The sequence below is a fragment of the Physella acuta genome, unplaced genomic scaffold, assembly GCF_028476545.2.
Source record: "Physella acuta isolate Inbredline_101_S28 unplaced genomic scaffold, ASM2847654v3 ptg002111l, whole genome shotgun sequence".
NCBI classification, from domain to species: Eukaryota; Metazoa; Mollusca; class Gastropoda; family Physidae; genus Physella; species Physella acuta.
The window spans coordinates 35,002-49,786 of record NW_026733612.1 but is presented as its reverse complement, the minus strand read 5'-3'; the positions used below and the strand labels follow the sequence as shown (position 1 = coordinate 49,786).

Genomic DNA, 14,785 nt, shown 5'->3' with positions numbered 1-14,785 from the left:
TAGAGTTGCATGGTTAGAACTATTGCGCACCTAATGAACATGTTAAGGCGCCTATAATAGTACGGAATAGTTGGATAGGAGTGCGAATCAATTTACGAAAAGTTGAATTAATTCGTTTAAAATTAAAGATTCATTTAATTAAGAAAAATGTAATGTCATATGCATAGTCTTCAAGTCCTGACTCAGGCGCCAACATTGAAACGAATCTGTCAGTTAGAAGAGCCAGAAATTTCGCTCGGCTGTTTTGATCCAAGTCGACTGCAGACAAACAGAGAAAGCAAGTTAAATAAAAGCTTGTAAAACACAACTGTTATACATGAGTGAGATTAGTCGCCCATTTGCAATATCAGCATTGTTTCCCTGGTTGTGTGGTAAATACATTATTTTGTATGGATCGTGTGTTTAGTGGGTGTAGTGTTGATTGCGGGAAGATATCCGGGGTTTTTCGGCTCGGTGGGTGGGTGTAGTGTTGATTGCGGGAAGATATCCGGGGTTTTTCGGCTCGGTGGGTGGGTGTAGTGTTGATTGCGGGAAGATATCCGGGGTTTTTCGGCTCGGTGGGTGGGTGTAGTGTTGATTGCGGGAAGCTATCCGGGGTTTTTCGGCTCGGTGTTTGGGGCTCGGGATGAAGTTAATATTTTGGTGTAGGCACAAGCGAGCTTTTTCACATAGTTATATTTTGGTATTTCCATTTTTACAAGAAGTTTTAACCTAAACACCGAAGCGTGCAAGTCACGTGTCACTTTAAAACTTGCCATAACAGCTAAACTGTTCCTTGGCGTTCCTTGGTGTTTTCTAACATAACAACAAAACTATATTTATTGATTTTACCAGCTGTTTAAAGTTTAATACATGAGAGTAAATTAGATCAGATGTACTCAATTTTAGGATTATAGTAAACCAATGGAGCTTAAGTAATTGATTATTGAGCTCGACTTGAATCAGCCCTCTTTGATTCGCCTATCTTACACACGTGTTATCTCCTCATTTCTACCATTTATTTTGAGAACAAAGTTATAATCAGCTGAGATTTTATTTAAAAAACGAGTCATTAGCATAGTATAAGACTACACAGTGTGTCATGGCATACAAGACTACACACTCAGTCCTGATGTAGGTCTACACGCTGTGTCATTGTGTTGCCCTACACACTACGTAATGGAGAAGGCCACACTTTTTAAAATTAAAGCTGTCTAAAAACATTTCAGATGGTTTTAATAGGTTTTTAGTAATGACAAGGATTGTGTCACAGATAAATTGCTGGGTTTTTCAGTCTTACCCATTATTCACACGTATTCATTTAAATAATAGGGAAATTCAGATAACTCCGATATTCCACATTCTAAACCTATAGTGTAAATTAGTTTAAAAATTTGTAACACAACAACAAGGTAACGGTAACTAAAAAATTCACCTAGATATAAGCCCTAAAATTTATTTTAATACTGTCTATAGCCATAATAGTTTCCTCCACATTTGCTGAAGCCCGTTGAGTTAGCATATGTGTTATCGTCAAGGTTTTGGAGGTTTTGAGTGGGCTGGTGTGGGCTGGTGTGGTATCGTCAATATGTTGGATGTTTTGAGTGGGTTGGTGTGTTATCGTCAGGTGTTTGAGGTTTTGAGTGGGTTGGTGTGGTAAAGTCAAGGTGGAGGTTTTGAGTGGGCTGGTGTGGTAAAGTCAAGGTGTTTGAGGTTTTGAGTGTGCTGGTGTGGTATCGTAAAGATGTTGGAGGTTTTAAGTGGGCTGGTGTGGTATCGTAAAGATGTTGGAGGTTTTGAGTGGGCTGGTGTGGTATCGTAAAGATGTTGGAGGTTTTGAGTGGGCTGGTGTGGTATCGTCAAGGTGTTGTAGGTTTTGAGTGGACTGGTGTGGGCTGGTGTGGGCGGGTGTGGTATCGTCAATATGTTGGATGTTTTGAGTGGGCTGGTGTGATATCGAAAGGTGTTGGAGGTTTTGAGTGGGCTGGTGTGGTAAAGTCATGCATTCTCGAATTAGATGATCATTGAAGCTAGATAAAAATTTATATATAAAAAAATTTAGACCTGAAATAGATTTTAGATTCTAGATGTAGAATTTACATTAAGTCTAGATCTAGAATTTACGTTAGGTCTTGTGACCTAGATCTTTATCTGGATTCATAAAACTTTTTCTTCCTTCGACAGCTGATCTGTAGTTCTAGATCTAGAGAAATTTATTGTATACTAAAATAAAAAGAGCTGTTAAAAAATTGGTAATAGTGTTGAAACCTAATAAAAATAGCAAACGGACGAATGGTTTAAGCTATAGCCGACAGAAAAATAGCTTTATAATGCGTTAAATTGTTGAATGGGCAACAAAATCTTCGACGGAAGCCGAAATTATTGTTGTAAAAAGTAAATAATTCAAGTGATGTAACTGTAAATGAAGTCATTGTTCTGAATTTTTATAATTAATGTGGTTAACTACCAATAAATATATCAATAAATTAACTAATTTCTTTAAATTTTTTTTGTGATTGACAGTCTGTCTAAAACAAAAATTGTTCTCTACCTAAATACTATTTTACAGCTCTACACATAGTGCAGATTCTCTCATGTAACCAAACGGACAAACAAAAAAACAAAAGAACAAAAAAATATTCAAACATGTAAACTAACTTGAATTTTAGGAGTATGAGGTCATCCATAAATGACGTCACGCTTTTTTGGACGATTTTTTACCTCCCCCCCCCCTTCCCCCCTGCGTCACACATCGTCACAAAAAGCCAGACCCCCCCCCCCCCTAAAATAACGTCATGCCTAAGTCAACGACCCGCCTCAAAATTGCAGTTGAGTTTTTCTTAAAACATCGATATTTTTCCGAAATCTTGTCTGAACTCTGTCAACATAGAGTATGTTGATCAATTTCTATTACAATTTATTAAAACAGTTTTCTAAAAAGGGAATTAACGGCTAAAATTCGTTTTCTTACATTACTTTTTGTTAATGCAAAAATGTGACGCCCCACCATCTGACCCCCCCCCCCTCCCATTATCACACACCATCACAAAATTACGGACCCCCCTCCTCCCCCTACCACTGTGACGTCATTTATGGACGACCCATATATACATAAATGTAAAAATTGTTAGCAATACTAAGATCAAGAAGATTGTTTTTATCCGATAATTGACTAAGTAGTGTATAATTGGTCTGATATTATTTAAATACAAAACAGATAAATTAGTTGTTGACCAACAGCATATTTTAACTATTAAAAAAAAACTTTGAAACACAAATTTGAAAATTAAAGTTTATTAAAGAAGATAGCACCTACTTGCTTTGGATGCCCAATAATGGATGACCACCTTTCTTCAAAGGATGAGGTAACCTTTTCATTTGTTTGGGTGTCTGGTAGTGTTTAGTGTTTAATAAATATAAAGCTGTATGGAAACACGAAAGTTTGTTAGCACTTAAACTTTTTTAAAAATGTTTTCCTTCATTTAAGTTTTGATAAAGCACCTGATTTAAGAGTAAAAAACTGTTCAACGTATTGTATTTATAAGCTAACGAGCTGATAAAAAGTGAGATAATGCGCAGTTAAATACTAAGATAATAGCTATATAAGTAGTGAGGTAAGTGGCTAATAAATACTGACGTAAAAGACTCAAAAGAATTGAGGAAAAAGACTGAAAAAAAATTCCTATCTTCTTGAAGGTTGTGAGGTAAATGTTTGATAAACAATAAGATTGTCTTAAGAATCGTGAGGTAAGTAGCTGACCCTTCAAACATAAATTACAAAACGATTTAAAATTATCTTTAAAATAAAAACGCTGAAAAACGTAGAACATTTTATATAACGAGCCGACCCGCGGTGTATCATACGCCGCTATTTAGTTGTTGTTTTTTCTACTTTTCAGTAATTCATAATTTGTGAATTCGAACGTACCAATGATGCCACTGAAAATATTTGCTTTAACCCCCCCCCCCCCCCCCGTGAAAGCAGCCTCCTCTTAGTTACCTCCTCTAAGTTTAAAATCGTTTCAAACTAAATTATCCGCCCCTAATAGCCGTCACCAAACCCGGCTCTATTATTGTTTTGTAAACATTTAGCGTGAACCACAGCTCACCAGACCATGTGAGGGGGGGGTGGGGGTGGTAGCGATAGAGAGGAAGAGAGGGGACTGCAAGGCGCGCTTGCAGCTTGTTTTCTAACGCCTCCCAGAAGAGAATTATATATATACGAGCCGACCGGCAGCGTATCATACACAGCTATTTAGTTGTTTTATTTTCTACTTTTCAGTAATTCATAATTTGTGAATTCGACAGTACCAATGATGCCACTGAAAATATTTGCTTTAAAACACTAACCCCCCCCCCCCTTTCCCCTAACCCCGACCCTACACCCCCCAGCCCCCGTGAAAGCAGCCTCCTCTTAGTTATTTCTTAGTTACCTCCTGTAAGTTTAAAATCGAACTAAATTATCTGCCCCTAATAGAAACCCCGCTATACGGCTCTACGATTGGTAAACATTTAGCTTTGTAAACATTTGCGTGACAACAGCTCACCAGACAATGTGGGGGTGGGGTGGGGGTGGTAGTGATAGTGATAGAGAGAAAGAGAGGGGACTGCAAGGATGCGCTTGCAGCTTGTTTTCTAACGGCTCCCAGAAGAGAATTATATATATAGATATATATATATATAGATCTTCACAATAACATGTTTCAATTTAATTTTAGTCGAATAACAATCGTTTAGTATTTTTACTCTCCGTATACAAAGTAGCGCATATAGAGGAAGTGTTTTAATCGTGTATACATATTAAATGACATTTTGACATATTTGCCGTATCACATCTCCCTACTTTTTTTGTAAACGGAATATAAAGTATGTGAATAATCTAAATTGAGATTTTTTTTTAATAATCTTTCGGAGCCATACGATATTTTTTTTAATGAAATCCTGCCCGTACCGTTTACGTTAGGTGGATAAAACTTTACATTTGATTAAGTATTCGATTATTTGTGCAATTCTCTATCAAATTTAGAAACACAATAACCTAAGTACTCTTTCACTGATGCTAACGAAATTTCATAATTAATTATAAAAACTTATACTTGGATAACTCATTTTTTGAGTACCACCGATATCCGGAAGCAGTACTTTAATCTATTTCTGGTTTCTTAAATACCGATAACTTTTGTACCGATTCATTTAGCTGGACGAATCCATACAGAGTCATATGATTGTATTCAAAGTTTGAGTTATTGCTGGTGAAAGGAGTACACATTTTTGTTATTTTTGATTTTAAAAAAAAAAATGTATTCACAGTTTTCTTGACAAAATACTACGTTTGCGCTTCGGCATCAACATCATCATCTTCTCCCATTCATGCCCAAGACACATGGGGTAGATGAAGTAGAATTCATCTGTTTTAATAACTTCAGTGTATGAAAGGATAATGTGGTCAGCACTATGCCCAGCCGCCTTTGTTTTCCCAACTTGAGTTAGGTAGACTCAGGGACATTCTACTCACTTGAAACCGGATTCGAGCTCGAGACTTTCGGGTTAGCAATCTAGCTCTCTACCGCTCTAACATCCCATTGCGATTTCATTGAAAGTGTCAACCCCCTTACTTTGTAAAAGAAAAGGTTTTTTCACAGAGGCCAGTGCAGGGCTTGGCCCGGACGGCTATTTCTATTCTAATTTGAACAATTAGATTATTTTTAAAAAAACCCAGAAAGCATCAAACATTTTATTTATCCGAGTGCATTGAATGTCCCTTTCACCTTCTTATTGTATCTAATATATAAAGCTCAATTCTGTATGTATCTTCGTAATAAGTTTGTCGTGGATACTTCGTTGGATTTGAGTGTTAGATAATTAAAGCGCTCATGGCCTAAATGCATGGTTTAAAAAATTAATATTTAAAGTGTTGGGAAATAGTTTTTATTTTTCAAACTGATAGTAATAATTGTCGGCATGTTCATTAAACACCATTTTTAAAAAATATCATCTTTTACAAAAAATCTAATTATGTCTGAAAATTATTTATATTTATCTCTTTAGCACTTACTTCCCTTTGATAAATAAGAAATACAATTACTTCCCTTTATAAAACAATGAATTAGTGGAAAAGAATTTACTTTTTATTACTTTGTTTTGGTGTTGGGGACAAAAATAATTACATAATTAGCGGGGATTGATCAATTGCAAATGTTTTAGGTATTTTTAACACTGCCTTTTATTTATTCTATACACTGAGCTTATCGTTTACTAATTATTTTTTTAAATCAATAACAATTAATAAGCCAGGTCCTACATGTCCTATATGTTTATTTCTTTCCATTTACGGATAAGCTTGGAGTATTATAATTGTTCATTAAATTGAAACAGTCGCGTCCGCCGGTGCCCCACCAGGGTTCAATTTGGCGCCCTGGGCTATTCTGTGAGCGCTATGGTGCATAATTTCGCTTTAAACAGTGCGATAGAGTATGGATAAGAAAGGTTACTATAGTCTTTAAGTGAATCGAATCCGGGCGTCCTCTGGCGCCTAGACAGGGTGCTATTTGGGGCCCCGGGCCTCCCGTGTTTGGTTTGGCACCTATGTTCGTTTAAGTGAGTGCAAAAGACTATGAATAAGTTGGTCCTTTATTAAGCTGAAACAGGCGATTCCACCGGCGCCCCAGCATGGTGCGATTTGGCGCCCCGGGCTAGACTGTGAGCACTTTGCGCTTATCTTCGAGTTTGTGTTTTGTTTGTGTTTAGGTTGGGTTTGCGTTAGTGGTTAGGTTTGCGTTTTGATATTGTTCGTTTTCGTTCTTTCTTTTTCGTTTTCGTTTGTGTTTTTTTTTGTGTTTGTGTTATCGTTTGTATTAGTGTTTGCGTTTATGTTATGTTTCCTTTCTTTATTTGTGTTTTAGTTTTGGTTGGTTGTGGTTAGGCTGGGAAATGCCGGGTATATGCTGATTACTAAACACACATGTCATGTTTCTTTACAGATAGGTTTCAGAAAGCTCTTTTATAGACACCTGCACCAAACTAAAAGAAGATATACAATTTTATATAATACTAGCCGTCCCGGTTTGTGTTGTGTTTTGTTTGAGTTGTGTTGTGTTGTGTTGTGTTGTGTTTTGTTTTGTTTTGTTTTGTTTTGTTTTGTTTTGTTTTGTTTTGTTTTGTTTTGTTTTGTTTTGTTTTGTTTTGTTTTGTTTTGTTTTGTTTTGTTTGTGTTGTGATTGTGATTGTGTTTGTGTTTGTGTTTGTGTTTGTGTTTGTGTTGTGGTTGTGTTGTGTTGTGTTTGTGTTGTGTTTGTTTGTGTTATGTTCGCGGTTCTTTTTTGTGTGTTTTGGTTTTGGTTGATTGTGGTTAGGTTGGGCAATTCCGGATATATGCTGATTACAAAACACACATGTCATGGTCCTTTACAGATAGGTTTTTCACAGAGGCCAGAGCAGGGCCTGGCCGGGACGGCTAGTAGAATATACAAAAGCTTTAGGAAAGATCACTGTCGCTTTATTATATTCTGTAACTTCCCCTGCGTGTTTACGTTTTGTCAATTTTTAAATAGGTACTCTTTTTGTTTTGTGAAAATAAAAAAAAACCCTGACAAAATCAGTTTATAACGTTATTGGTAAGTGAAAACAATATATTTCTCACCTTCAGACTCCATAATTAAAGCGACCACCAAAATCAGAAATAAGCTTGTATATATTTTCATTATGTCAACTGTTTTTCTCCCTGTAATTACTAGCGACGTCCTTCAGTGTGATCTGATGACCAGAATGTCCACGTCAACATATGTCGACCTGCGGTGCTCAATTTCAAGGTGTTCCTCACAATGAGACGTGCTCGTTAGTCGAGACTAGTAATATGTTCTGGAAGCACAATACGATGAAAGGGGGGGGGGGGGGGTTGTAAGTATAATGTAAAAATATAAAGATATTCATGTTCTTTAACTCAGTGTGTATATGACAGTATCAGTCAGTTAGTCTTTCTGTTTGTCTATCTTTTTGTCCGTCTCCTTTCCATTCGTCCGTCTCTTTACCTGCCATTCTGTCTGTCGTTCCATGTGTTTGTCCGCTTGTTCGTGTGTCTGTCTGTCTGGTCTGATCTGACATTCTGTTGTCTGTTTGTCTATCACTCTGTCTGACTATTACTCTGCTCGTCTGTCTGTTTCCCTACTTATATGTTTGTCGGTCTTTTTGTATCTTTGTTTGTCTGTCTAGCTTTATGTTTGTCCCTCTGTCTAGCTCTCTGTCTGTCTAGCTGTTTCTCTTTTTCTCCGTATGTTTGACAATGTTAAGCTGGTCGAACTAGCATCTAATTTAAAATTTAATTTAGATTCTTTTAAACTCTTGGATATAATTTTCTTCAAATTGGTTTTTGAAATCTTTTACCGTAGAAATATTTTAAACACATTGTTCGCTTTAAAAACAATTTATAGTTGACAGACTAAAAAATCCATTGCACAGGGGCACCATTTACGGTTTATTTTCATTCCTCGTGCTTAATGCTTCTTTCTGCAGTGTTAATGGGTCAAAATTGACGAGCAAACTTTAAATAAGCCGCGAAATTCATACATGTTATTTGTGGGAAACTTCTGCGGCCATTTATAGATATAAACTAGGCTACCCATTATTCTCGAATAACCGTGTGTTTCAGGGGTCCTCTACAGATGACGTCATGTTTATTTGACGTTTTTTTTTATCTTTACCTTCCCACTGTTACACATCTTCACAAAAATTCAGACCCCGCATTCAAAAAGACGTCACACCTCAGGCACCATGTTATCGTCTTTTAAAAACACCTATTTCGGCTGAGCATGGCTCTGACCACACTATCATTTCACATAGGCTGAGCTCACAGAAACACGTAAACTCTACTTCACCTGCCCCTTGTCCAGAGTTTCTTCCAGGAATCTCTTCGGTGTGGGGTTGGGGGGGGGAATAAAATGGAATTTATATAGAAAACATACTTTTACCAGTGTCCGCCCCCAAGGAAAATGTTGTGCCCCCCCCCCCCCCCCGGAGAAAAAAGTATGGAAGAAACAACGCCCGTGAAAAAAAAATTAAGTATCAACCACATGATAACTATTACACTATCAACTCAGCTATCTGGGCACTTCAGATTAGGTGCAAAAGTAGTGGGATAATTTACTTAGAGAGTCCACGTTATAAATTTGAGTTTCGCGCATTATTTTAAATTAATGTGTATCATAAATTAGCCAATTCTATAGCTAAACAACGCTTTATATATAATAATTAAGGCCTGAAATAGCCTAGTATAGAAACTCATTATTGGAATAATTTCTAGATCTAGATAGATCTAGAATAGAATCTACCGCTGGCTTAAGTCTAGTTTTTCCGTAGCTTTTTAATCTAGATAAATAAATCCATTGTATTTGTTAGTTTAACCCATTATAAAGCTAAATTTTCTGTCCGTTAAAGCTTTAACGATACGTCTGTTTACTATTCTTATTAGGTTCCAACACTGTTATCAATTTTCAATAAGATGCGCTGGGCTGTTCTTCTAATTTGACTATGCAATACATTCAAATATATCTACCGATATGTTAAAACCAAAATTAATTAGAAAGAAAAAAAGCAAGAATAAAAACACAATAAATAATTAAGTTTCTTTATTAAACTATTTCAATCCTTAAATATTTGATATACATTTTTGCTGTTTAGCTTCACAGATCACCTTATTTGAGAATACAAGGAATTTATCTAAAGCTACGGATACACTAAGCTTATGTCATTTTTCATCCGTCCGTAGATTGTAGATCTAGCTCTAAATATACTCTAGATCAGGGGTCTCCAGACTTTTCAGTCCGAGGGCCGCATTACCTATCAAATTTCAGTTCGGGGGCCAGTTTCTTCCAGGCATGTCTTTGATTTTTCTGTGCAAAGTTCCTCAGCCATCACCAACAAACGATTTTTCCTTGGACAAAAAGATCTCCGCGGGCCGGATGAGAGGACTTCGCGGGCCGCATCCGGCCCGCGGGCCGTAGTTTGGAGACCCCTGCTCTAGATAAAAAATCTTTGCCAATTATGAGTTTCTTTGCTAAACTATATAATGCCTTCCTTGATTTCTATGAATCTTTGCAATAGAATTATCTAAATTAGGACATAATTTATATTAAAATAATGTTAGCGTAGTTTAATATTCCTAAGCTGGCTATAAGTAAATTATATCCCAAAATTGTTTTCACGCCGGGATAATAGTAAAATATTTTCCATGCGGGTGGTACGGTTTGAGATACATGTCAATTTTCATTTATACTTTCTCGATTATACGAAGTATAGAGAAAGTTGTAATCGTGCAAAAAAAATCGAGATTTTTAAAAATCTCCACGTTTTACACCTCACTGATACGGAAAAACATAATTTTGCAATCTTGTCCGTATGTCTGTGTGTGTGTCTGTCTGTCTGTCTGTGTGTAAACACGGTTACTTGAGTACCGTTACAGCTAGGTTGATGAAATTTCATATATAAGTATTTTATCAAAATCGTAGATTCGTATTAACTTTTGAGCGATTTCCGATAACCGGAAGTGGTACTTTTTCTACTTTGAATTTTTCAAAAGCCTATAACTTGAGTACTATTTCAGATAGATAAATGAAATTTCACATTTAAGTAAAAGATCTAATTCTCTACCTTCTGTCAAATTTTGAGTAATTTCCGTTGACCGGAAGTACTAATTTACGCTATTGCCGATTTCTCAAAAAACCCATGTAAATTTATAAAGTACTAATAATATTGCGCACTATTATGCACATTTTTTTTTGGTGTTCGCTTGGTGCGCAATTATTTTTTCTATGAGATTCTATTCTATTATTAAAAGTTTAAGTAATTAAAAATCATGTCTATATTCCAAGTTATATAAGAATATTCGAGAAAGTTTAGGGGAGATCACTCCCGGTTTATTTTCCTTTTAATTCGCCCTCATAGAAAATGCACAACGTGAAATCACGATACACGCGATAGGTTCTAATTCGTTATTATTAGTTTGACGATAGCATAACCCATTTGTTATTCATATTATGTTCAAACTCAGAACATTTTATAGAAATAAATAGATGTTTTTTTAAGACAGAAATATGTACGCTGAGGTGTGGCTTTATTCTTGTCTTTTCACAGTCCTTAAAACAGACGGGTGTTCAAGGCTCCAGATTTAATATGCAAATTTTTATTAGCAATGGAGTCGGAAGAGTCTTGCTGGCGAGGGCATACCTGTGAATAATGCAGTGGATTCTCCTTCATAAGGGAGCAAAATGTTTTACTTTTTTCTGAAAGCCTGATTTTGACACAAACATGACGCACCATCCGTACAAACGCCAAAGCCGTTTTCCCATTTTAATCATCCAGTTTTTAAAAAAATAATTATTTTCTCGATGATATCTTCAGAAAATAGCAACTTTTCTTTGCTATCATCTGAGTGTTCATATTTCACAAAGGCAAGCAACTGCGAACACGAACTCATGTCTGTTGATTCATCAACTTGAAAAACAAACAATGGTTAAAAACTTGATTTCATTCAAAATAAGTTTTTAACATAATGGACAAGTCTGCTATAAGCCGCTGAATAGCATAATTAGACATCTATATTCGCTGCATATTTACTGCACTGAAATCTCAGGGTTTGATGAGATTTTCCCCTATTGTGCGAGAGTTTTATTTGCTTTTCTAATGCGACATCATATGATGCTTGCACTAATGCTGTGTTTTCTTGGTGAAAACTTACTGCTCGATCAAGTCTCTGACGTTTGCAATTAGCTTCATGCCGACAAAAGAACTCAATATCTTTATTGGTGTGTTCACTGACTTTGTCTCAAAATGAAGTTTTATTTTTGAAGGTTTCATAGACTCATGACTGAGAACAACTTCGCACAGTACGCATTGTTTTTTCTCTATTCAATTTCCACTGATGTTAGTAAAGCCGAAGTTCAGATATTTTTCTAAATATTTATGTTTTTTTTTTCCATTGCTAGGGTTTAGTTTACCCATTGGCGACCCCCAGAAAGCCCCCAGGGGGGTTGCGATCCCCAGTTTTGGAACCCATAATATAGCCTATGGAGTAATGGGACTTATTTTAATCGAGCGATTATTCTAAATTCAGATGTATCAAACTCTGAAATTTTAAGCGTTATCGAGTCATAAAAACTTGGGTTTGCAATTGCATCCGTTTGTGTGTATGTGTCTGTGTCTGTGTCAGTGTGTGTCTTTGTGTACCCTTTGTGATTGTGTTTGCGTCTGTGTTTGCCTTACCTTTGCGTTATGTTTGTGTTTATGATTGTGTTTGTGTTTTGATTTTGGTTGTGATTGATTGTGGTTAGGGTTAATTTTAAAGATAAATTTAGGGTTACGTGTTATTTTCGCAACGTCGATATTTGTATATAGATGTTTAATTGGAATACTAATACATTTCCAAACCCGGGCAGTGCCAGATATATAACGCTGAATAAACACACGTCTCGTTCTTTTAAAGAAAGGTTTTTCGCAAAGGCCAGTGCAAGTCCTGCGCCAGGCGACTAGTACTATACTAATAATATGAACAATTAGATTATAAAAATAATAATACAAACTTTATTTATCCGAGTGCATTGAATGTCCCATCCCTTTTACTGTAGTATGAGAGGTTATAGGGGAGATCACTGTCGCTTTATTATATTGTTACTTTCAGTCTTCTTTTTCTTCTTCTTCGTTCTTTATTTTTAGTGTTGGAGGGGATCGAGCCTTATCTGCCAGAGGGTTTGAACTCGAGACTTTTTCGAATTTATCAACCATTAGCTTTGGCTGACTCGACCACGCCTCCATCACAATTAAGGATACGTGTCAACTGGTTATGCGCATTTGAGGCCATTGACTCCGATATCAGCCTGCTTTTCTTTTTGGATTTGCTTCCATAGCCTTTGTCCAACCAAGAACAAGTTACCAGGCAGCAGTTGTATGGTTTTGGAGTTGTCTCTCCTGGAAGAGCTGCTGTCCCCAGCAGGGTTCGAACTCGATATTTTCGGTTTGGCAACCACGAGCTCTACCGAATCGACCACGCCGACCCCTTTACTTTCAGTAAGCGTATAACTATTTTCAATTTTTAGTTAGGGTGAATCTGTTTTGTAAAAAAAAACTTAAACACATCAGTTGCAAACGTTAACGTTAAGTTGATAATTTATATTTCTCACCTTCAGAGCATGTGGTTATAGTGACTACCAAAAGCAAAAATAAGCTTGCAGATATTTTCATCTTGTGAACTGGTTTTCTCCCTGTAATTACTAGCGACGTCCTTCAGTGTGATCTGATGGTCAGAATGTCCAGGTCAGACATTCTGTTTGTCTATCGGTCTGTCTATCTTTCTGTCTGTCTGTGTTTTTGTCTACGTGTATGTTTTTGTCTTTTTGCCTGTGTGTTTGTCTACCTGTCTCTCGGTCTCATTGTTTCTCTATCTCTCCGTTTGCTTTTCCATGTTAATCTGATCGACCCAGCATCTAATTTCAAATTTAATTTAAGTTATTCTCTTAATCTCGTGAATATCTTTTTTTTACAAGCTTTTATTTAACTCACTTCCTCTGTCTGTCTAGATCGAAACGCCGGAGTGAAAATTCGGAAACTTCTACTTGACCGATACGATTTACATTTGGCACGTGGGTCAAGACATGAAGACAGTGCAATCTGAAATTAAATTTGACTTAATTGGATGCCTAATTAATTTGTTATGAATTAATTAAAATTCGGACCGAATTAGTAGGCATATCTATCCAACCACACCACACGCGTCATCGCGTTCAATAGCTGCGCCATCACGTTCAATGGCTGCGCCATCACGTTCAGTAGGAGCGCAATGGTTTTTAGTCATGTAACTCTATTGTAAATAAAACATGTAAAGTACTGAAAAAAAATTCATAAAAACGTTTTAATAACAAGCTTTTATGTACTAATGCACTAAAAAGTAGAAAATAAATTATAGACTACTATTTAAATAACTAGAAAGAAAAGCGTGGGTAATTTTAGTATCTATTGGATACCTTTACTAATGTTAAGGAAGACCCTCACGTTCAGTAGGCGCGCAATGGTTTTTAGTCATGTAACACTATTGTAAATAAAACATGTAAAGCACTGAAAAAAAAAATTCATAAAAAACGTTTTAATAACAAGCTTTTATGTACTAATGCACTAAAAAGTAGAAAATAAACTATACACTACTATTTAAATTACTATAAAGAAAAGCGTGGGTCTCTTCTCAAATATTAGTAAAGGTATCCAATAGTTAGGCCTACTAAAGTACTAAAGTAACCCACGCTTTTCTTTATAGTAATTTAAATAGTAGTGTATAATTTATTTTCTACTTTTTAGTGATTTAGTACATAAAAGCTTGTTATTAAAACGTTTTTTATGATTTTTTTTTCAATTTTTTTGGAAGGCTTTTATTGTAGAAATGATTTCAGAAACCTTCGTCATTTTAAACACAATTTATAGATGACAAACTAAAAGTCGATTGCACAGGGGCAGCGAAATTTATACATGTTATTTGTGGGAAACTTCTGTGGCCATTTATAAGATTAAAATACATCGTACACCGCAGGGACATACAAATAGATGAATGGTTCAAAGAGACAGACAAGTCAGACAAAACAATATTGTTTTTAGGCCAGGATTGTTAGCATCAGGTAGGATGATTTATTAATTTGTAGGCTCACAAGTTTTGGTCTCACTGAGAGGGAATAGTCAAGGGGATAGGAAGTCGAAATTTCTTGATCAAAGTACAAATTTGATGTTTAATGACACACGAGACAAAGAGACCCGTAACTAAATACACGTTTCATTT

The 14,785-nt window shown here is 36.1% G+C and overlaps 1 long non-coding RNA gene across 1 annotated transcript; it reads right to left on the bottom strand.

Moving 5' to 3' along the window:
- Positions 1-7,821, bottom strand: LOC131932209 (uncharacterized). The gene is made up of 3 exons (XR_009384506.1): positions 7,619-7,821; positions 3,296-3,401; positions 1-258 (listed from the first exon to the last, which is right to left on the bottom strand). It is a non-coding gene; the product is annotated as an uncharacterized LOC131932209 (long non-coding RNA).
- Between the last annotated feature and the right edge of the window lie 6,964 nt (positions 7,822-14,785).